Source organism: Rhinolophus ferrumequinum, chromosome 11, assembly GCF_004115265.2.
Source record: "Rhinolophus ferrumequinum isolate MPI-CBG mRhiFer1 chromosome 11, mRhiFer1_v1.p, whole genome shotgun sequence".
In the NCBI taxonomy this organism is placed as follows: Eukaryota; Metazoa; Chordata; class Mammalia; order Chiroptera; family Rhinolophidae; genus Rhinolophus; species Rhinolophus ferrumequinum.
The window spans coordinates 62,518,568-62,544,602 of record NC_046294.1 but is presented as its reverse complement, the minus strand read 5'-3'; positions in this window follow the sequence as shown (position 1 = coordinate 62,544,602).

Below are 26,035 nucleotides of genomic sequence, written 5' to 3'. Positions count from 1 at the left end.
TTTTAGTCTCTATTATTAACAGTTTGGCTCTTATTTGGCAACCCTCTAGCGTTAAGTACTCAAAAACTGTCTCCCTGCAGCTCATTTCTCAGTAATCCCAAGATGGAGCTAGCATACATCATCTTGGGCTGACTGGGAGCTAGAGGTCCCATCTTCATACCTGTATTTCAAGGATGTGAGCAGAGAAGGGTCAAAGAAGAAAGTTGGTAGTAAACAATTTCCTGAATATGTTACAGAACACTTTTTTTTGAGCCACTCATTAGCAAATTGTTACCTGGAAACATCTGCATAGAAAAGAAACTATAAAATAGAATCTGTATTGTTGATGACTATATGCCCAGCTAAAATCCAAATCTTTTACTAGGGGCAATGGGAATAATAATACTGAGGAACAATGTCCAAAATAGATCATAAATAGAAGTAGTTTTTTAGTTAAGTGATTGGTTTATCAGTCATCTTATAACTTAATAATTCATTATCATTAAAATGTCCATCCCTTCAACAATTTCCATAAAGCATCAACCATGTGGCAGGTATTGTGCTTGGTTCTAGGGATACAAAGTTATATTATTCACTATTACTGCCTTGAGGTGGCTATATTCTAGTGCTAATTATTATTTACGGTGGTATTATACAGCTCAGCCTTCACAAAATATTTTTAAATTTAATTTCTTTTAATTATACAAATTAAAAATTAAATTATCCATATATTAAAACACCTGTTTTCTTTGATATTTTTCTTTTCCTTTGCATTCTACATCCTTGGTACAAATTTCACAAGAAAACTAAGTGCCTCATTCCCATGTTTAGTGAAGGAGAAATGTCGCTTCCTCTGTGTCAGCTGCATGGTGATTACCCACAAAAATACTGCCCGGAGGCCTCTGGGGTAGATATTTATTACCTTGATGAATTTATTAAGCTTTTGATATGGTCCTTTGTTTTGCTGGCTCAGCAACCTGACTTTATCAGCACACCAAGAGGACATTAATATCTCAGAGGTAGACAAATTAAACAAGCTCTTAAGACACTTATAAATTCAAAATGACAAATGATTAATTTACTATGAGAAATGTAACTGTCATAAGAACAACAACATTTGCACCTCTCATGACCAGTCCATTTTAATCTCACTAGGTAGACCTACAATGATATATCAGGTCATACTCTGAATGTCAACTTACTTTTCTGTAAAACATAATTATCATAGGCACCATATAAACTTTAGGTTTTTATGACCAGGAATTATATTTTATCTGACACACCAAAGTGGATAATGAGCATTGCCAGTGACAAGCGACAATCGATCTATGCACAGTCTCAAGGGCTGGATAGATTTCTCCTTTGATCTAATGTACAAAAGGAAAAGAAAACAACAAAATAAAAGCGTGACACCTATATTAGTGAGTGTTTTTCACTGAAACAGAACCAATAGAATGTGGTGTGTGCTCATGCATATATGTGTGTCTGCATGTATGCATGCTTTATATATATATGTATATATACACACATATATATGTATATACACATATATATACACATATATGAATATGTATATAAATATATATATACACATATATATGTATATATATGTATATATATGTATGTGTGCTCATGCATATATGTGTGTCTGCATGTATGCATGCTTTATATATATGTATATATACACACATATATATGTATATACACATATATACACATATATGAATATGTATATAAATATATATATACACATATATATGTATATATGTATATATATGTATGTGTGCACATGCATATATGTGTGTCTGCATGTATGCATGCTTTATATATATACACACACATATATGTATATACACATATATATGTATATGTATATACATATATATACACACACATATATACATATATATATGTATATGCATATACATATATATACACACACATATATATGTATATGTATATACATATATATACACACATATATATGTATATACTCATTCAGCGGGTGTCAGAAAATGTATACGCATTTTAAGAAAGGAAAAACCTATTAAAATTTAATACAATGAATGACGCTAGCATTCATTTGCTTAATGCCATCTTTTTAGCAAACATCATACTATAATACATTGCTACCATAATTTGATTCAACTTTGAAAAGTAATACATAGATAGCATCATATATATGTGTGTGTGTGTATATATATATATACACACACACACACACATATATATATGTGTGTGTATATATATATATATATATATATATATATATATATATATATATGCTTTATGGAGTATATAACCAAAATGGCACCACAGGAGACCTCTGCCTCCAGCCTCACACAACGATCAACAATTAACTATCCATTAACAAAACAGCTCAGGATAGCTCCAAATTCCACTTAAGAAACTTTAGAAACAGTGCAACAAAAACATGAGAAAAACAGTTTTAAGAAAAGAAAAGCAGTTTCATTTTGCCAGTAATCATGTCATTCCTCCAAGATGGTATTGCACAATGCCCAGAGGGAACTTCCCAGCTAGAAAGAATTCCCCTCTCCAGGAAAGGAAGAATAGGGTGAGCTATCAGCTTCCCAGGCCTTTTGAGGGCCAAATGAAGGTCCTACTTTGGTTTTATCCCACAGGCAAAGCTGAGAGCTACAGAGATGACTAGAAACAAGGAAAAAAGTTGGAGATACTGAAGTGGCCACACTGTGGTAGCAATTGTGACTCACAGTGACCTGCTGTGTAGCCAACCCAACAAATGTTGCCATTAAAGATATTGATGGCTGACACAGATGTCACAGACACCCTACAGATTTCACAAGCTTTTACCCCAAAGGTATGTTTGTATTAACTGACACCAGGCACCCAGGTCTCACTCTACTCCCTCCAGTTTCAAGTAGTTCCCATATGAAGGCCAGCAGGATCAAGACCAGGAAGAGCAGATATTTCAGTTTGAATCCAAAGGCAGGAAAAAGCCAATGTCCCAGCTCAAAAGCAGGCAAAATAGGAAAAGATTTTTCTTTCTGGAGGTGGGTCAGCTTTATGTTCTGTTTAGATCTTCAACTGATTTATGAGGCCCACCCACATTAGAGAAGGCAGTCTGCTTTACTCAGTGTACCAATTTAAACGTAAATCGCATCTAAGAACATACTCAGAGACACAGCCTGAATTAACATTTGACCAAATATCTGGGCAGCCAGTGGCTCAGACAAGTTGGCATAAAATTCACCACCGCAGTCCCTTTAAAAAGGTACTGTAGGGGAAGCTGGTTAACTCAGTTGGTTAGAGCACGATACTCTTAACAACAACAAGGTTGTTGGTTCTATCCCCGTGTGGACCAATGTGAGCTGCACCCTCCACAACTGGATTGAAACAACTACTTGACTTGGCGCTGATGGGTCCTGGAAAAACACACTTAAAAAATAAATAAATGTGTTTTTTTGTTTGGTTGTTTTTTTAAAAAGGTACTGTAAACAACAACAAAAAAGTGTAATCCATAGGACTGGATTGAGTGCCCTATCTTTGTTTACTGTTTATTTCTTGAGAGCATGATTTAAGACTGTTCATGTTTTTATCACTAGCACCTTGTATGGGTCTGGCATATAACTGTTTAAAAGATATGTTTAAGAAGATAATATAAAAAGTTATGGCTTCTCTGAAATAAGGTTATACAATAATAGAATGAATAAACTTAGATGTAAAGATAATGATAAAAATCTATGAAAACAATATCCAAAAATGACCAAAAAAAATCTAGGGATCTATTTATTGAAAAGGTTTAGGGAAAATAAAAACTCAGTTAATTAAAGAGCTCAAACATATATTGGCTATAAAATTCTCTTTTAAAGTTAATATATACTTGAAATATTAAAATACTGAAAACATTTGAAGTTTTCTTCTAGTTAACTGAGAAATGTACAGTCTTCTAACAGGAAAAAAAAAAACACATATGAAATCGTTAGTAATAACAGCAAAACCCAGGGTTAACCTTGGGTAATTCCTATTAATATGGCTACAGATCTAATAAAAATGTCCAGAATTATAAGATACAGAATGTGAGAATAATTTGGTCATAATGAGTGTTCATAATTTAAAAGTTCTTAATAAAGATTCAGCAGTAGGTAGAGAAGGAAAAGAGCTCTCAATTCCTCACTTAATGTAGTAGAAGAGAGTTGTCTGAGTCCATTGAGGCTGCTACAACTGAATATGGTAGACTATGTGCATGTAAACAACCGGTAACTTATTTCACATTGTTCTGGAGGGTGGGAACTCCAAGGTTAAGAGGCTGGTAGATTCTGTGTCTGGTGAGAACTTGCTTCCTGATTCATAAACAGCCCTCTTGTCAGTATTTCCGCACATGGCAGAAAACGAGAGGAAGTTCTCTGGGGTCTCTTTTATAAGGGGACTGGTCTCATTCATGAGGGTTCCACCCTTATGACCTAATCACCTACAAAAGGCCCCACCTCTTATTACTATCACAATCAGGATTAGGGTTTCAGCAGATGAATTTTGGTGGGACATAAACATTTCATCCATAATGAAAGTCAAGAAACATGATCCCATTATTGACTTTGATAAATTTAGGGTAAAATTAACAATCCTCATCTCTCACTGGGATGCCACTTTCCTGATGGCAATTCCAATGTGATTCCCATGAAGTCTCATATAAAAATGATCTGTCTTCCTGGGATAACTTGATCCAATTGCTGTTAAAGTGAAGTGTGCCATCATATTTCTGAACTCCTGAGTGTTTAAAAGCTAGAATAGGAGAGGAGTCTGTGTCAGACTTGTGTCAGACTTTAGAAGTATGAACTTTTTGTCAGAGAGGATTCAAATTGTAATCCATTGAGCTCTTCAAACTTTAGCAAATGACTCAACCTCTCTAATCCTCAGTTTTCTCATCATAGAATGCAAAACAATGATGATCCAACTTACCTCAGAGAATGCATTGAAGAACAAAGTAGACAATGTTTTTAAAGTATTTTGCATTAAACCTAAAATGTTCAAGATATTGGGCATAATGAAGATGCTGATGCTGAAAGAGAAAGCAGTATTTCTCCATTAAGACTTCCTTAGTGCTCATCTTTCTGGGCATTTTTCCAGCTATATCAAGAGGATATTTTTCTACCCATTTGATTTTTGTTTAATATTGGTAATGACTAGTTTCTTGACTGCGTCATGCCTATTTTATGTGTTCTGTATCTGATTTCAAAGGGGATAATGGTTATTAATTATTCTCACTGAATCAAGCCATCATTTATTTTTCCCTTTCTGGAAGTTTCTGCTTGCTTGTTTGAATTTCCTTCCTTCTTTCCTTCCTTCCTTGTCTCTCTCTCTCTCTCTCTCTCTCTCTCTCTCTCTCTCTCCCTCTCTCCCTCTCTCCCTCTCTCCCTCTCCCTCCCTCCCTCCCTCCCTCCTTCCCTTCCCCCTCTTGTTTCCTGCTTTCTTCCTGTCTTCTTTTTTTAACTGTTGGCCAGAGATGCTTATTGTTTTCAAAGAAGAACACACTTTCTGTTTCTTCCTAAACAATTGACAGATTTTCTCCTTATAGCGACTCCCTCAACACACAGTCATGATAATTGTTTTTGTTGGTTTGTTATTTCTTTGTCTCTTTTGTTTCTATTTAAATGTGGTACATTTGTAAACTTGATTTCATAAACTATAACAAGTTAAATGAACCCAATATAAAGCAGGATACATGCAGTAAAATGATAGGATATGTCACTATGATGTAGGTTACTATGAGACACCACTATAACCATAATTCCACTGTAATCCTGTGATTATAGTATTTATATAATAAACACACTTTCTGAAGACAGCGCCAAGATTCACTTTGCTCACCAAAAAACATGAGGGTAACATTTTTCCCAAGTTACCTTGGAGAGTTTATGTGAGCATCTAATAAGGAAATAAAAAGAAAGCTCTTTGAAAAGAATAAAGCACTTTTGCTGTGAGTTTGGGGAATTGTTAATTATTGATGTTATTAAGCCTAATTAGTAACTAACCTTAAATTATTTATCTAATTCTCTAGATTATGTTCCTTGGAATGCCCTACCATTCTCTCAGCAACTAATATAATTTGTTTTTATAACTGAAGCAAATTTTTTTTCAGAGTATAATTTAAAATCTTGCTATGAATAACGTTTTCTTTGAATACAAAACGGCCTCTGAAACATGAGTCATCTCTGTATTGGAATATTTTTTGTTATAAATATTCATTTGAAAATCATATGTAACATTCAAACGTGCTCATATTTTTTACTCTCTTATTACTTTTAAATGAAAATCTAATTATCTATCTATTAATGCGTGGATCTATAAAGATATGTACTTTTCATGTATAATTTTACAAATCCTGTAATAATTGCAGCTCTTTGAGGATTCCAGAAGTGATATTCTATTTGTACTATATCTAATGACAAGATATGATTAGACTTTATTTTAAAATGCAATTAAATACATTTTATAGAATATCTCTTTTAAAGCCAAGGGAATGTAGATTTTATAATCTATATGTATATGTGTGTATATATACACGTGTGTGTGTGTGTGTATATATATATACATGTATGTACACATATATACACATATAGACATATAAGTGATATATATATAAATATATGTCAACGATAGTAGATTATATTAAATAGCACCTATGATATTCAAATACTATTCTAAATGTTCTATATACTTTAAATCATTTAATCTTTAATGAAACCTATGAGTAAGTATATGATAAATACATTTGGAGATGAGTGAACTAGAAGTGAGGCCTCATATAACAGGAACTCTAATTTCTGAGGTGAGGACTTTTCTGTCTGGTACTCGCATGTATGAGCATCATGCTGAAGTAGGATCTGATAATGTGTAAAGAATCTCTGGACTGAAAGTAAAGGCTGCTACCATTTCTGGAGAAATGCCAACAAGAACAGCAAGCAAAAAAAGTAAGGAAAACATTGTTCTCCCCTACTTTCACCTCACTATCACAGTCTAAGGCAAAATCTGATAGGTAGTTACCTGAAAAAAGAATAGCCACTGAAGCATGTCACCTCTAGTGTCAGAGAACAGAGTATAGATGGATAACTTTTGAACTAAGAGACAACTGCCAAGTAACTTGCACATTAGCTTTATTAGCGTGTTATCGATAAGAATATTAAGGAAAGCACAACTTATACAAGACAGTAGAATAAAAATGATAACAATAAAAATACTTGTTTAATATAAAAGAAGCTATGACAGGAAGAGAAAATAGGAAGAAAAGGGAGTAAAATCAGAAAAAGAAAACAAGTAGTAAGAAGAGGTACTAAACATATCAGTAATTACATTTAATATTATTCAATTGAACTATATGCATTTAACAATGTAAAATAGGATGAATTACAAAAAAAATAAAATAAACTATAAATTGTATATAAGAGACTTACTTTAAATGTAAGAACATATAAGATTGAAACAAAAAGGATGAAAAATACATGCCACACTAATGTTAACCAAAAGAATGCCCTTGTGGTAATATCATTACAAGTCAAAGTATACTTTAAGTTAATAAACATTAAATAAAGGGGAGTGCATTTCATGATTGCATTGTTAGTGCAACGGGCTGATAAAAATCTCCTATATAACATATCTTTTTAAACATATAAAACAAAAATTAACAAAAAAGAATTAGAAAAATTCACAGAGGGCTTTTAACATATCTATTTTAATTATGGATATAGCTCAATAGACAAAAAAGAGGCATAGAGGAGATTTAATGGTAATTAACAAATTTAACTTAATTTTGTCAAGTTAGAAATCTTTTCAGCACAGTTGCAAGATAAATATTATTTTTAAATGGTCTTGAAGCCATCAAATTGATCACAAGTTGGGTCGTAAAACAACTTATAAATGATTAAATCATGCAGATTATGTTCTCTGAATAAAGTGAAAATTAGAATTCAGTCATAAAAGATAAGGAAATCCACAAATATTCAAAAATTGGGCAATATAAATCTAGATATTAAAAAGGAAATTAAAATATATTTTGATCTGAATGATAATGAAAATAAAATATCTAAAAATTTTTGGGTTTCAACGCATCATGTTTAAAGAGAAATCTGTAGCCATATAAAATAAAGGAATAATAACTGAAAGTCAGTGATCTCCAAAAGCTGGAAAGAGATGACATTAGACATGTAAACTTTATGAGAAAAGGAATAAATCAAGATAGAAAAGAAACCAGTGATATAGAAAACAAACATATAAGAGAGAATAGCAACAAATCCAAAAGTTATTTGCTTGAAAAGACTGATTAAATTTCTAACCCCCAGCCAGGCTGTTCACAGATAACAAAAGTATACAAGTCAAAACCAAGAAGAAAAATGGTGACTTATTTAGAGATCACCTGTGCCTGTGTCTCAGCTTGTTCCCAGTGCATAGGAATTCTTTCTATCCTGACTGGGGCTGATCTCCACTGTTCCGAATTTGATCCGTATTATCTTTTTGATTTTAACCTCCTAGCAACTGCTTTCTGGTAAGCCTTTTATAGTCTCACTCCATGTATGCAAACCTAGACTTCAGCCAAACAGGTCAGAGGAAACCCTCACTCTCCAAGGCCATGCTTGACCAGTTCCAGCATTCCAGCCCCATCAGTAGCTACAAACTCTGACGTCTGATTCTTTAGCTCAGCAGGACTACCACACTCTGCTTGGAGTCTAGCCTGCTGAAGCCGTTTGCAAATATCCTGCAGACTGAAAGCAAAGATGATTATGAAGTTTACCTCATGTGATAGCATTCCTGGGCTGAGTATTGTACAGTTCCTGGGAGGGTTCCCTTATGTTACGTTGTACTCAGGTTATGATGACGGACAAAGTTCAGGGACCCAAGTGAGTAGTCGGGCAAACTTTTTTTTTTTATTACATTCTTCGAAGTAGAGTTGTCTTCCAACCTCCCAAATATGTCTTCTCCAATATTGTACCAATGCCCAATTTCTTATATATATGAATGTTAACTATATTTCAGTGAATTAAAGTTTGTTGAGATGTGATATTACAAAAAAAAAAAACAACAACACTTAAAATCATGAAAATTATCATTTAACAGTAATTTAATTTGGTTTTCCAAAACTAGTTCATAAATGCCCAAATTCTAGTGTAGTGGAATATGATGAGATGGCTAAGTCAGCTATTATGTCCTTATTCTCCTGATTTGAAGATAGAAACTATGTTTTCATGTTTCTATGTGATACATACTTGGTGTATTTTCCTAAGAATGCAAATAAAATTTTCCATATGTGTAAAAAAGCACTGAAACAAATTCTGACAGTATTAAAAACCTAATTTACACTTCAGAAATATTGTACCCTTAGGCAATCATTTTAGGGGTTAGCAGCTGCAAAATCTGTAGCATTTATAAAGCTTCTGGCTGTAAATATAACTTTATTTTGAAAACTAAGTGATAAAAAAATATGATTTCTAGACCCAGAACTATATTTCTTACATTCTCTGTCAAGCAAATAATCCAAGTAATCTTCCAGGTACTGAGTCAGCAGACATTTTATTTTAGTAAGTTATATGTAGTACATTAATTTTCAATGTCTTTAAACCTAATTCAGATATTTATATATAAACTGTATGTATTATATCCAGTTACATGGTGTTATAAATTTTCTATAATGATATTATGTCTCTGAAGTTGCTTTGGTAGATCAGTGTAAAAATCTTTTGTTGTATCTTTTTATCATCATGCTTTATGTGAAGCATATTGTCCTCAAGGGGTTGCAGAATTTTATAATATCCAAACCATCATTTTCCTGTTCCTTCAGAATACACAGAATAGCATTTCTTGCAGCCATGAGTAAGCCCAAACTTCCCTGTTTTGTCTCAGAGGATGGAAGCCAGTTTGGATGAATTAACATGAGTTGAGATAGAGAGAACACCGTGGGTAATGACCAAAAAACATAATCACAAGCAGGGGCAATGTGCATTGCTGAGATCTGAAACACTTTCACATCATGGGTAATGACTTGCAAAGTCAACTTCAACCTCTGGGGATTTGAGATGAGGTTTTGTTTGTTTGTTTCTCTTGAGAAAATTGGCTTCTCTTTTACATGAAAATGAGTCCCAAAAGGTTTATAAAATAGGCCAACGCACTTAGGATTCAGTATTGCTTTAACAGAGCAACATTTCTGGACTCGAATATACCGTGTTTCCCTGAAAATCAGACATAGCCGGACCATCAGCTCTAAAGCATCTTTTGGAGCAAAAATTAATATAAGACCCGGTATTATTATATTATATTATACCCGGTACCCGGTCTTATATTAAAATAAGACCAGGTCTTATATTAATTTTTGCTCCAAAAGACGCATTAGAGCTGATGGTCCAGCTAGGTCTTATTTTCAGGGAAACCCGGCAGTTGTTAATCAAACCCCAAATACATGTATATACTCCTATGTCTAATAAATACTGTATACAAAAATGTTGTATAGGTTTCCTTCTCTGCACTCTTGTTATCATTCTTATGTGAGACCTTGATCTGCAATAAACAAAATTAGAAATATGTTTTAAGTGTATTCATTTTTCCCAAGAATAACCAAATTAAGATAATAAGTTTAAAAAACTGTAATATTCAAGGAAAATTTTCCTCCAAGACTTTAATTCTTTGCTCATCTTACCTTTTCATCTAGGCCTACTCTGATCTACCCAAATTTACACTGTGCTCCCCAAAACTCCCAATGTCCTTTTACTCACTCTGTATTTTTCCCACAGCATTGATCATTTTTAGTCTGCTAAAAAACCTTTTTTATGTATTATATTTACTGTTTTTGCCTTAGAATGTAAGCTTTCCATTGATTATTGTCCATTGAATTTTTGTCCATTGATTATCGAGAAAGTGCTCCATGGGTCGTTTTTATTTCTGCACTTCTTATTAGCAGATGTGCTACAACTTTTTGATATGGTTTATCTTTTCAAGGAGGTTTGTGTAATAAAAACCCTTGGAAGAAATCATAGATATTACCTCCCTTCAAAACAGAGGGCAGGGTTTTTTGCTTCCTAGTCTAATAAATACAATTTGTCCTTCCAGGACAAAAGGTTGCCATGTTTGCTCGCAATCTATTATAAAAGATTGGGGTTTACTAAGCTTGAGCTTCCTCAGGAGTGATGCAAACCCACTGTGTGCATAGAATCCTCTGAAGCCATGTCCTTGAACTCTGTATAGCGTAAGGGGCAAGGAGAAGTGGTGCTAACACAAACTTCATACTGCCTGCTGTGCTATGAGTAATAATCCCCTTTGTCTTTGATCCGGGAGTCTTGTATCTTATCAGCATCTATGAAACCATGTCAGCCTAACTTGTTAGCTTACAAGCAGGGAAACATTTCAGACCCTCATTGTTGTTGGCACTGATGTAACTCAAATGCCCACAGTTCTTTGAACATACTAAATATATGTTGAATTAATAAATGTGTGAGTGAACACACAAGAAAGGACCTACAGCACTTATGTGAATATATCATAGCGTTTATGAAGTGATAGATCTTGAAAATCATAACTTGTTGGACTAAAAATAAATTTATATGTCAACACGATTGTAGAAAAAAATGGTTAAGAGTTTGGGTTCTTATAGCAAACAAAAACGAACTGCAATTCCATTAGAACTTATTATTCTCTGTGTGACCTTGAACAAACATTTCTCAATTTTAATTTCTCATTTGTAAATTGGAAGACATAATAGGATAGTATCTGTAGTATTGTGTTAGATGAGATAATACAGTAAGTACTCTACTGAAGTTTATTACTGTTATTATTTTGCCCCACCCCCATTCTGAGTCTTCCTTAGTCTATAAATAACAGCATGATTTACAGAGTCCAAAAATGTCTTGTGTAATAAGTCTGCCTTCTTTTATCTCTCAGGTGCTAATGCACTCTATTTAACACACTTCAGATTCACAGAACTTCTTGAATCAGTAGCCTAATATTGTTCATCCTTTTGAAAATTTCTCAGCCATTATCCTTTCAAATATTGCTTCTGCTTTGTTCTCTTCCCTTCCCTTATGAGCCTGACGATTTTTGTTTGAATGATGAGCATTGCATTTTTAAAATGTAGGAGGGAAAAAGCCTGGAGACTAAGTATACTAAGTATAATGTTATCTTCCTTCAGAGTAAATTTGCATTTGCTTCTGGCAGATGGCTAGAGACACTAGCCATTTGGATTGCATAAATCTAATCTTAGGGAATAAAGTAATGGAAAACTTTGCTTCAGTCCTTGAGGGTAGTTCTATTTATATCTCTTCCTTAATCCTATAATATATCCATTTGGGGTCCCTGCCCAGAGTGCTTGGGATTTCTGTGGCACTTCTCTACGAATATCCTTCAACTCTAATTTTTGTCCTATTAGACATACAAGGCAGTTAGCATTCCTCCCTTTCTCAGGTTTGCAGATTCTTTTCTCCAATGCACAGATCTACCTTAGGGGCAGGATAGTCGCAAATGCTGAGCAACATTTCTATGTACATGTTCTTCTCTTATATCCCAGCCCTATACATTTTCACTGCTTTGTTAGCTTTACAGTGCCTTCAAACACACACACACACACACACACACACACACACACACACACTTCTTAGCTTTATATAGATGTTTTGAGTAATAGATGAGTTGCCATTACTGGAAGCCCAATGCACTCTACATTTTCCCATTAGAACTTGCTTTTCTACATTAAGCTTAGTAGACCCGTGACAATTTAATTAAGATAGGGTATATTTCTTAAATTACATTATGTTATATTTTATGAACAGCCGACTATGATACCTGGAATTGTGTTTGTAATGTATCCCATTATGTAAAAGCAATAAAAGTATAAATAATACAACTTGTGAAAAATTTCTAGAATAATTATAATTTTTTTGGGGGGGATTAGCATCTGCAACCAATTTTCAGAACACAGATACCTTTGGAAATAGAAAAATGGTTATCAAGTTGAGAAGAAAGGGAAAGAAGGATTAAATTTCAGGGCTTTTAGAAAGGAACAAAATGGTACATTGAAGTCAGTCCTAAAACTTCAGGTAGCCCTGATTTATCCAGATGAAGCAAATACATGATAGTTTTACTTTTTTTTTTTTTCTTTAACAGATCATAAAGGATGGAATAAGGGGAGGGAGGAGAGAGAGAGCATGAATCATGAACTGTGGGAGCACTGATGGATAATTCAGGGGCGTGCCGAACAATCCGGTGAGGAACACCTGTTTTGCCTGAATTACTGCATCAGAGGGGATACTGAACTTTCCTTCTACTAAATTTGCCTGTGAATACAAAATGATAGAACAGTGTATTAGATAAACTTCCATATCATCTAAAGCTTTAGTGTCACCCAGAGCACTTCCTTCTTTTTTCAGGAATATTTCTTTCTCTATTATTAGAGTTAAAAGTAACTTGAAAGTCCTTAAATCATAATTTGCTTTTTTTTTTAATTGAAGTTATTAGGGTGACAAGAGTTAGTAAAGTTACAGCCGTTTCAGGTGCACAATTCTGTAATGCATCATCTAATATATGACTCTGGGTGGTGAACACAGAATCATAATTTGCTTTTTCATTCGACTGCCCATAACTTTCTGCTCTAATTACAAGCAAAGCCAAAAATTAAGCTCAGCTCACTGACTAAATTATTTAACACAAAAGTAGGTAGCTTTTCTTAGTGCTTTTAAAAATTAGTTTATTTATTACTAAATTTATTGTGGTGACATTGGCTAATAAAATTATACATCATCTGTATATTGCATTGTGTGTTTTCTATCCAAGGTCAAATCTCCTTCGATCACCATATAATTTGACCCCCTTTACTCCCTCATCTTCCTTCCCCGCTCCCCCCATACCCTCTGGTAACCACTGAATTGTTGTCTATGTCTGTGAGTTTTTGCTTGTTTATTTGTCTTGTTCATTTGTTGCTTTCAATTTTATATTCCACACATGAGTGAAATACTATGGTTCTCAACTTTTTCTGCCTTATTATAAATTATGTCAAAATCGCTGCCCCATCTCTGGATGAACTTTAAAAGAATTAGTGAAGAATTGTTTCTTTATTTTTTTCTTTAAATTAAAGTTTATTGGGGCGACAATTGTTAAAAAAGTTACATAGATTTCAGGTGTACAATTCTGTAATACATTATCTATATCTCACATTGTGTGATATAGTCACATTGTCTAACTACCCAGAGTCAGTTCTCTTTCCATCACCATATATTAGACCCCGTTTACCCTCTTCTAGGACCCCGTTCCCCCTTCCCCCTTCCCCTCTGGTAACCCCTAGACTATTGTCTATGTCTATTAGTTTTTGTTCTTTCAGTTGTTTGTCTTGTTCTTTTGTTGTTTTCGGTTTATATATCACATATCAGTGAAATCATATGGTTCTCTGCTTTTTCTGTCTGACTTATTTCACTTAGCATTATATTCTCAAGATCCATCCATGTTGTCACAAATGGTCCTATTTCATCTTTTCTTACTGCTGAATAGTATTCCATTGTGTATATATACCACAACTTCTTTATCCATTCATCTATCAAAGGACATTTTGGTTGTTCCCATGTCTTGGCCACCATAAATAAAGCTGCAATGAGCATTGGAGCACACGTGTCTTTGTGGATAAATGTTTTCAGATTTTTTGGGTAGATACCCAGGAGAGGGATTGTTGGGTCATATGGTAATTCTATTCATAATTTTTTGATGAACCTCCACACTGCCTTCCATAGCGGCTGCTCCAATCAAGAATTGTTTATCAGGGAAATAAAGGGGAAATTTTATTTTAAATTTCTAATCATGTTTTAAAACTGTATTCCTTGACAAAAACTTTTTTTTGTGAACTTGGACAAATTTAGATAAAGGGTGTCTTTTCTATTATATTAACTTATACATCTGAAAACTGATTCCCTTCCCTTCAGCAGTTGGGTATCTTAAGTATATTGCTTTTTCTCCCTGATTTATTGAGATATAATTGACATAGAACATTGTGTAAGTTTAAGATGTACAACATGTTGATTTGATATACTTATATATTGCAAAATAATTACCACAATAAGATTAGTTAATACCTCCATCATTTCACATAATTACCATTTTTAATTTTTTTTTATGGTGAGAATATTTAAGATCTGCTCTTTCAGCAACTTTCAAATATATAATGCAGTACTGTTAACTATAGACACCATGCTGTTCATTAGACCCAGAATTTCTTCATTTTATAACAAGATGTTTGTACATTTGACCAACTTCTCCCCATTTCCCCCACATCCCAGCCCCTGGTAACCACCTTCTAGATTCCATTTATATGAGTTCAGGTTTTTCAGATTCCACATATAAAGATCATTTGTCTTTTTCTGCCTGATTTATTTCACTTAGCAAGGTCCATCCATGGGGTCATTAATGGCAGAATTTCATTTTTTCTCATGGCTAAATAGTATCCCATTTTATACATATACATCTTCTTTATGTATTTATCTGTAGATGAACCCTTCAGGCTGTTTCCCTGTCTTGGCTATTGTGAATAATACTGCAGTGAACATGTGGGTGCAGATATCTCTTCAAGTATCTGATTTCACTTCTTTTTGTTATACACCCAGCAGTGGAATTACTGGGTCATATAGTAATTCTATTTTTTAATTTTTGGAGGAACCTCCATACTGTTTTCCATAGTGGCTATACCAATTTACATTCCACCAACAGTGCACAAATATTCCCTTTGCTCCACATCCTCGCCAAAAATTCTCTTGTCTTTTTATAATCGCAATTCCAACAAGTGTGAGGTAATATCACATTGACAGTTTGAAATACATTTCCCTGATGATTGGTGATGTTGACCATCTTTTCACGTACCTGCTGGCCTTTGTATGTCTTCTTTGGAAAAATATCTATTGAGGCCCTTGGCCCACTATTAAATCAGATTGGTTTGTTTGTTTGTTTGTTTGTTTGTTTGTTTGTTTGCCATTGAGTTGTATAAGTTCCTTATATATTTTGGATATTAACCCCTTATCTAACAGATGGTTTGCAAATATCTTCTTTCATTTTGTAAGTTGCCTTTTCATTTTGTTGATGGTTTCCTTTGCTGTACAAAGCTTTTTAGTTTGATTCACTTTCTTAGAGAAGTAGTTGTTTCACTTTCTTATTTTTGCTTTTGTCAGCTGTATTTTTGGTATCATATCCAAAAATTCATTGCCAAGTTCAATGTCAAAGAGCTTTTTTTCCTATGATTACTTCTAACAGTTTTATGGTTGCAGGTATTATGTTTAAGCCTTTATTTTATTTTGAGTTAATTTATGTGAGTGGTGTAAGATAGGGGTCCAATTTTATTTTTTGCTTATGAATATCCAGTTTTTCCACCATCATTTATTGACTATTATTTCCCCATTGAGTATTCTCGGCTCTCCCCTCAAATGTTACTTGATGATATATTGGAGGGTTTATTTCCAGACTCTGGAATGTGTTCCATTGTTTATGCATCAGCTTTTAGTGCCATTACCATATGTTTTTGATTACTGAAACTTTGTAATATAGTTTGATACCAAAAAGTGCCTCCAGCTTTGTTCTTCTTTCTCTGATTGCATTTATTCTTCAGGGTCTTTTGTGGTTCAACATAAATTTGATGATTGCATTTTCTATTTCTTTGAAAAATGCCATTGGAATTCATTTTGATAGGGATGTCACTGAATCATAGATGACTTTGGGTAGTATGATTATTTTGACAGTATTGATTTTTTAATATATGTACACAAAATATCTTCCCATATATTTTTGTATTTTGCAATTTCTTTTATAAATGTCTTATAGTTTTCCGTGTATAGATCTTTTACTTTCTTGGTTAAACTTATTCCTAAGTATTTTATTGTTTTTTGATACTATTGTAAATAATCTTCATTTCTTTTTCAGATGTTTCATTGTTAGTGTACAGAAACACAACTAATTGGTACATACTGATGTTTCGTTCTGAAACTTTGTTGATTATTTCTAACAGTTTTTTGGTGGAGTCTTTAGGATTTTCTATATATAAGATCATATTATCTGCAAACAAATACAATTTCCTTCCTCCTTTCCATTTGGATGCCTTTATTTCCTTTTCTTCCCTATTTGTTCGGTCTAGAATTCCCAGTACTCTTTTAAATGGGAGTGACGAGAATGGGCACCTTTGTCTTCTTCCTGATATTAGAATAAAAATTTTCAGCCTTTTACTATTGAGTATGGTTTCAGCTGAAGGCTTTTCATATATGGTCTTTATTATATTGAGGTACATTTCTTCTTTACCCCAGTTGTTGAGAGTTTTTATCATGAAATGACGTTGTATTTTGTCACATACTTTTTCTGCATCGATTGAAATGACCATTTGATTTTTATCATTCTATTAATTTGGTATTTCACATTTATTGATTTGCTTATGTTAAATCATCTTTGCATTCCAGGGGTAAATTTTACTTGATGATAGAGTATGATACTTTTAATAAGCTACTTTACTTGGTTTGCAATTTTTTTTCTTTTCTTTTCCTTTTTTTTTTTTTTTTTGAGAATTGTTTCATCTATGTTCATCAGGGATTTTGACCTGTAGTTTTCTTTTCTTGTACTGTCCATATCTGGCTTTGTTTTCAGGGTATAATGCTGGCCTTGGAAAATGAGTTTGTAGTATGCTCTTCCCTTCAACTTTTTGGAAGAGTTAGACAAGGATTGGCATTAATTCTTTGAATGTTTGGGAGTATTTATCAGTCAAACCATCAGTTCCTGGACTTTTCTTTGTTGGGAGGTTTTGATTACTGATTCAGTCTCCTTACTTTTATTAGTGTGTATATGTTTTCTATTTCTTCAGGATTCAGTCTTGGTAAGTTGTATATTTCTAGAAATTTATCCATTTCTTGATTATCTAATTTGTTTGTGTATAATTGTTCATAGTATCTGGTGATCCTTGATTTCTGTAGTATGTTATAATATCTCCTCTTTCATTTCTGATTATATCTGATTCTTGTGTTATCTCTTAGCCTAACTAAAGGCTTGCCAATGTTATTTTTTAAAAAGATGAGCTCTTGGGTTCATTGATCTTTTCTATTGTCATTTTTGTCTCTTTTTCATTTATTTGTGCTCCAGTATTTGTTTTTGTCTTCTTTTTCCTAACACGGGGCTTAGTTTGTTCTTTTTGTAGTTCCTTAAGGTATAAAGGTAAGTAGTTTACTTGAGATCTTTCTTTTTTCTTAATGTAGACTTTTTTTCACTCTTATAAACTCTCCTCTTAGATCTGCTTCTGCAGCATCCTATAGATTTTGATATGTTGTGTTTTCAGGCTGGTTGCTGACAGCCTCCCTTTTGCTTTCCCAAGAGCGTTGCTAACACTTAATTTGTAGTTCTCCCTGGCCCACAGATTCAGGCCAGGTTTTTGAACACATTTACTAGCTGTCAGCCAAGGGTCACTCTTACAGTCTGAAGCACGCACAGGGAGCCAGCCATGGGGTGGAAGGGTGCGTGGACGAGGTATCTGGAGCAGTGGAGGTCCCAGGGGCCAGTAGAGGGAATCAGCAGTTGAGACATCCCAGTGGTTTGTGTGGGGTCTTCTGTGGAATCTGTGACGTAGTTAGTAGGATCAGTGTCCCTTTGATACATTCCTGATGCTTGGCTACTGTTCTGCCAGCCACTTACACTCTCCACCCCTCAACTCCCACCACCTTCGCAAAGCTCAGAGCTCAGTACTCTGGATGAGGGAGAGAAACTGTCCTCTTTGGTAGCATCCCATAGAGCGGGGGACAACTAGTGCTCACATGTACACATGCCAAGTCCTTTGGTGCTTAGTCCCATGCTGTCTTGGGGGAGGGGTGATGCAGTTAAAGTCAAACTGTTCCTCTTATACTCTGAAATAAGTGCAATCTTGGTATTTTTTTTGCTCCAGCGGTAAGCTGGAACTTTCCTGTATTCTGGACTTCCATGAAGGCTCTCATGTATATGGATGCTTGTCTGAGTCTGTGTTCTCCGATGCTCCCAGACTGCAGCCAAGAGGGTCTGGAGCTGGTTCACAGGCCTCTTAAGGGTCTGCAACTGGGACTGAGGTCTGTCAGCATATGATCCAATGCACGAACGGGCAGGCAAGATTCCTCCTGGCTTGTTGGGCACATGAGGCTGGATCCCATAGCTCCCACAAAGGAACTGTATTATCCACGGAAGATGCCCAATTTAATTGCTATTGAGGGGAAGGAGATATGATGAGGGACATCATATTCAACCACTTTACTTGGCTTATTGCTTTTTTTAATCAGTTCTTCTTTTTCATGAATTATAAAATTAAATGAATTTTTTTTAAGGAATTCATAAAAGTCACAGACGACTTTTTAATAAAAAATATACTATATATGCATACTTTACATACATACTGTTCAGCATCTCAGGTTCATCATCTGGAGTACCTCACACTAAGAGCTTTCTGTTTAATTCATAAAATGCACATTTGCTGAATCTCTTAAGGTAAGTAGCTAATTAAGTTCAAGGCATAGATTCAGTTTTCCATGTAGGCCAGTCCTCAAAAGGAGTACCTTCCTCTTTGAATGCTTCATGTATCCATTTTCTTTTTCTCTTTATTGTTTTTAATTTATACTCATATCCTTTTCCTCATTCTTGTCTTCACTCCCTTGCTTCCTTTCTGTCACCTGCATCAATTTCTTAAGTTTCATATAATATATGACATATTAATGATTCTCAAAATACTCAGATACATGTGACAGAAATAATACAAGTTGAAACATTTTAATTTTTTCTTCTATTCTCACTACTTTTGCCTTATTGCATTTTACCCTCCTCATTGTGGATTATGTATATGATATACATATATACTCTTATATATTATATATAAGCATGATTTATACATCCTGTTTTATAGTTAAATAATTATACATTTGTCTGAGATTAGAGCTAGATTGTAAGAAACATAAATATAGACAAATATGTTAATAGATTTTAGAATAGAATAGATTTTTAGTTTAGAATAGATTGACTTTTAAAAAGAAACGTGAATAAGTTTCCAGATCTGTTTTTTGTTTTTTGAATCCTAAATCAGGAAAATATCAAAATTTTTTTTCTAGTTTTTGAGTCTTTATTTTAAAAAGTTTTGCTAAGTTATATACATTAAAAACTTTATCCACTAGCAAGTAACATTTATTGACAAAAGTACAATGAGAGCATCAGGGAAAGCCTTAAAAAATTTGAATCCATGCCAGTATTATTTCAGGGAAAGATTTGATATATTTTTTAAAAAATAATACGCTCGTGGGCTACCTCCGTAGTCTCTGAGTATGCTCAGTGAACAATAGCTTCTTCTTGAATCCATTTTTAAGTTTCCTATCCATGGATAGGCAGTAAAAAAGAAGAGTCTCAAAATACCATTCTTGGGCTGTATTATTACTTTTTTTCCCCAATTATACTGGTTATTCAATATTATTTTATATTAGTTTTAGGTATACCACATAGTGGTTAGATATTTATATAATTTATGAAGTGATCCCCTTGGTAAGTCTGCTACCCATCTGGCACTATACATAGTTGTTACAATATTATTGACTATATTCCCTATGCTGTACTTTACATCCCTGTGACTATTTTGTAACTACCAATTTGTACTTTTTAATCGCTTCACCTTTTTCACCCAGCCAACCTCCCTCCCATTTGGTAAGCATTAGTTTGTTCTCTGTATCTGTGAGTCTGTTACTCTTTTGTTTGTTCATTTATTTTCCTCTTCAGATTGCACTCACACTTGTCAGAATGACTATCATCAATAAATCAAAAACAACAAGTGTTGGCGACGATATGGAGAAAAGGGAATCCTTTTACGCTGTTGCTATTGCAAATGGGTGCAGCCACTATAGAAAACAGGATGTTTCTCAAAAAATTAAAAATAGGACTACCTTATGATGCAGCAATTCCACTTCTGGGTATTCATCTGAAGAAGTCCAAAATACTAATTCACAAAAGATATATTCACCTCTGTGTTCACTGCAGCACTGTTTACAATAGATAGGATATGGAAGCAACTGAAATGCACATCAACAGATGATTAGCTAAAGGAATTATGGTACAAGAGTATTATTACTCTGCCTTAAAACAAAAAATGAAATCTTACCATTTGCAACAACATGGATGGACCTAGAGGGTATTATGCTCAGTGAAATAAGTAAGACTGAGAAAGACAAATACCATATGATCTTGGGCTGTATTTGTTATCGGACAAATTCAGCATGTTTCAAACGATGTGCATGTTGGCGTGCACTATACTGTGAGCTTCCTGGAGGATGTGAAATAGATAAGTTTCCTGGACTGTTTTGTTTCCAGTCTTAGTGAAATTGAGACAATTTTTAAATAGGCTAATAATATATACTTGTATTATTTTTATCCTTCTGAATACATGATCTTTGTGTATTTGATCTAGAATACCTCTCTCTGGAGTGTGGATTATAATTTGTTATGGAAGTAATGAAAAGAGGAATAGTACTTGGCTGTTGAGAGTGAAAAGTAAAATTTGGAGTAAGAGAATAGCCAGGTATTTATTTGAGAAAGTACATTTCAGCGAATCTGGAGTCTTCAAATTATACAGTCTTTTAATATCGATTTAAAGGTACCTAATTTCCATTAAGCCTTAGCCACAGAGCTTAGAGTCAGGGGAAGGAAAATCTGAGTTAGGGGGAAAGAGAATTTGAGGCAAAAGAAGCTCCTCCTTTCTGGCCCTTCAGAAATGTGAAAGGGAAAGTTACCAGTAATGATCCTGACAGCTTTGAGGACAGAATTACCTTGTGCCAACCAAGGAAACACTCCATAAACTAGCCTTTAGTATATTTCTTCCATTTCTTTCCCAGAAATTTGGTGGCAGGGAGGTAGAGTACAACTAATTCAGGGAAAAGCATGAAAATTCCTCTCCCAATGAATTATGCCTATAGGAACTGTATATGTCACACCAGAAAATTGTCATTTTGTGGTAGCATATATCTATTCTTTCAAAATTTCCTAAAGGAAAAAAAAAAATCAGGTTGGTTTTCTCCCCCCAAATGACTCCATAATGAGCTCACTGAGTGGGTCTCTGAAATGATACTTGAGAAGCTCTGTGATGGAATGAGAAGAGAGGTTTGGAGTGAACTCAAATATGTCAAATAAATCACATCTTATATGGAATCCACAATCAAGGCAAAATAAAGTCAAAAACTACAATTGGAAGGGAAGACAAATTAAAATGTGAAGCCAAAGCCTAGGTGACAAGAATACAAATGCACATATGTAGTGTAGCATCACTATTTAGCATCTGGCTTATAAAAGGAAAACTCATAAAATAATCAATATTCCAAAGCCACTAGAATTGAATTATGGCTTAATCAACAACTCTCCCATCTCTCATCCAATTTGATTAAAGTCCTGTGACTGTATTGACTGTTTTAGAATTAGAGATCATATGCCTCACACGTAAAATGCACTGAATTAAAGGAAGTCCATCTTCGTAGGTTAACTGCTTACTCCTACAGCTATCTACAGATCTCAACTGCACTGAGTAGTCATAGAATTGGTGACAAGTTATTACAAAACTCTCCCTTCAAAGAAACCATTCAAACACAATATATTCCCACAAAGTTAATAGAACAAAAATGTCTAAACATGGCCAATACCTTGAGGACAGTCTAAGTCAGAATTCTCACAGGATTCCTAGGGTCTACGAGTAGAGAATTTTACAAGTTCCTGTGGCTGAAAAATACCTAACAGAATGTCTGGAAATACAGTTTCAGAAGTAAGCATTATCTATTCTGGATTGAAAATATATAAAAATAAGTGTAACGTCACCATATCACATTGAATTTCATGCACATTTTTTAGTCATGACAACACGTAAATATTTCAACTAAAGTTTTCTAGTTTCTATGGACTCATCCAAATGCAGTGTACAAACAGAATGTTTGTATTATAATAACACATCCCCTAAGGATGGAGGTATGCAAAGGTGATCAACATATTTCCTGCCCATGTGGAACTCACACACATAATTCATAATACAGAAAAAGGTGATAATGGAAAAAAAAACCAAAACGAAACTCTTTAGTCCCATTTAGAAGTGACCCTCACCTCTCTTTCAAATGTGCTATCTACAAAAGACCAGTGTTTATATTATGAAGGTGAAATAAAGAATATCTATCAATATAGTGCCACTGAGGTGTCATCTGATTGTTCTTAGCCCCTGTAGATTTTAAGAAAACGAATGCTCCTTCCACTTCTCTCATCACACACGTAGAGCTGTAGATCTCAAAAACAAGTTAGACATTTTATATAAAGTATGCAAATATTAAGTATAGAACATGATGGATTTTTATTTATGTGGATATTCATAAAATTAAGATCAAGATAAAACGCAAATGTAGTGGCCCAATAGGTTTCCTCAGTCCTTTCAGAATTGATACCCCACAAAGGCAACCGCAGTTCTCTCCCCTCTTCATAGGATAATTTTCACTACTTTTGAACATCATATAAATTAAATAATATATGAATAGTTAAAGCTGGCTTATGTCACTTGTGTCTGGAAGAATTATCCACGATGTGTGTACTCATTTTTTTTAATGGTTGTCTGTAATTCTATTGTGTGGAATACCACAATTTGTCCATTTTACTTTTAATAGGTATTTGAGTTATTTTCAGTGTTTATGTTTTTAAGAATAAGGACTCTTTGAATATTTTCTACATATTTCACCTAACATATAAATTTACATTGTGGGCTTTTTATTATTGCTTTAATGTATAGGCTGTCATAGTAATGCTCCTTTTTCAATTCTATATTGGTTATAAAAGGTTATTTTTGCTTTTTTTCCCCCATTTTTTCTGATTAATTTCATCAAAGTTTTGGCAAATTTATTATTTATAGAGATCAACTTTTAGATATCTTGAGCTACTCGTGCGCGCGCGCGCACGTGCCCGCATCGCACACTGTTTTTTTTTTGCATTGATCTCTGCTCTCATTTTTTCTGTTTCATTCTTACTACCAGTGGGATGTTGGTTTATTTTACTGTTCACTATATAATAGCTTCATCATAGAACATTATTGATCAGTCTATCTTTTCTACTTTAGGCATTTCAAGCTGTACATTTCCCTCTAAATACTGCTATAGCTGCAGTCTGTGATTTTAAAATGTAATAAAACTCTTGTTTTATTTTGTTCAAACTATTTTATAATTTCCATTGTTGCTGTATATTTGAGCACTGATTTACTTAGAATTTTTTCCCCCTAAATTCTAAGAATATCAGGTTTTTCTAGTTATGTTTTTGTTGTAGATTTCTGGGTTAGTAACATTGTGATCGGATCATATAATGTGATCATATCAGTCATTTCAAATTTGTTGAAATTTGCTTCATAACACAGGATATAGTCAATTTTTCAAATGTACCATGCTTGTTTTAAGGGAATGTGTATCTTAGAGTTTTGTACTTAGATATTCTATGACTCCATTGATGATTGCTAAGTGTGCTGTTTGTATAATTACGTTACAGAATTTTGTCTGCTTTTACTTTTTAAAAATTGAGATATAATTTACACATAACATTGTGTAAGTTTAAGGTGTAAAATGTGTTGATATGATACATTTATATATTATAATATGATCACAACCATAACGTTAGCTAACTCCTCTATCATGTCACATAATTATGACTTCCTTTTTTGTGGTAAGAAAAGTTAAGATCTAGTCTCTCAGCAACTTGGAAGTTTATAATACAGTATTGTTGCCTATAATCTCTAAGCTGTATATTAGATTTCTAAGATTTATGTACTAGTTGCAAATTTATACCCTTAAACAACACCTGCCCAATTTCCGCTCTCCCTAGCCCCTGGTAATGAGAGAAGTGTTTTAAAAATCTTCAAATATATTAAGGCTTTGTCTATATCTCCTTATGTTCTCTAGTTTTTGCTTTATGTTTATATGCTATGGTATTAGATAAACATTCTAATTATACCATTTGTGGAGTTTCAGTTTTTAAATTTATGAAATGGTTTTTCTATTCCTAATAATGCAATTTGTCTTAAATTAATTTTATGATATAACCATATAATTTTCTTTTGATTATATTTGCATTTTTCTATCCTTTTACTTTGATTTGTTATAGTGTTTTAGAACATAAAACAAAAATAGATTAGTTTTTAAAAATCCAATTAAAAATCTTTGTACACTGCTTTTACTTTCCTTTATTCTGTCCGTCCTCTCTCCCTCCGACCCTCCCTCCTTCTCTCTTTCCCTCTTTCCTTCTTTCCTTCCTTCCCTTCCTCCCTCTCTTCCTCCCTTTCAGAATGTTAACTAAATTATCAGAACACAAGAAAAATATTCCCATGAAGTGATAAAGTACAAACATGGGTGATATTATGTTAAATTAAGCAAACGACATTTAACATATGGATTTAGGCAGGAATTAGTATAAAAATAAACATTCGACTGAGATTTCTATTTAAATTACATGACACTAGTTTTACACTAGAAATGCTTACATTGCCAACAAATGGACTTAAGGGCCAATGATTAATTACACCTATACTTGAAAATAATCTTCATCTTTTCATAGTTATCTATAACTCTAAGCACAAATATTGAATTATTAGTATTTCCAGAAATCACCACAGCCACATTTCATAATTTAAAGGTGTCTGTTAGCTTTGGAAATGAATGGAAATGTTAGTTATCGTACTGAGAACACTGTAATTCCTGATTCTATCTTAAAGTGAAATAATCAAGATTACTCAAGGATCCCTAGGAAATTATAAATTCTTAATCTTTAAAAAAGGAGTCCAAGTGGTCTGATACATAAGGTAACTGAGAAAGAGAGTGTGGCAAGAAGTTTAAGAGGCATTGCGTGCAGTTATGATCCTCAATAAAATCTGTGGCCACAAGTGTTAGCAGAGACTCACTAAATTTTAATGTGAATTGATTATCCACAGACCATATATGACTACTGTGCCAATGAAAAATACTACGGTGTTTCCCCGAAAATAAGCCTGGGTCTTATATTAATTTTTGCTCCAAAAGACGCATTAGGGCTTATGTTCAGGGGATGTCAT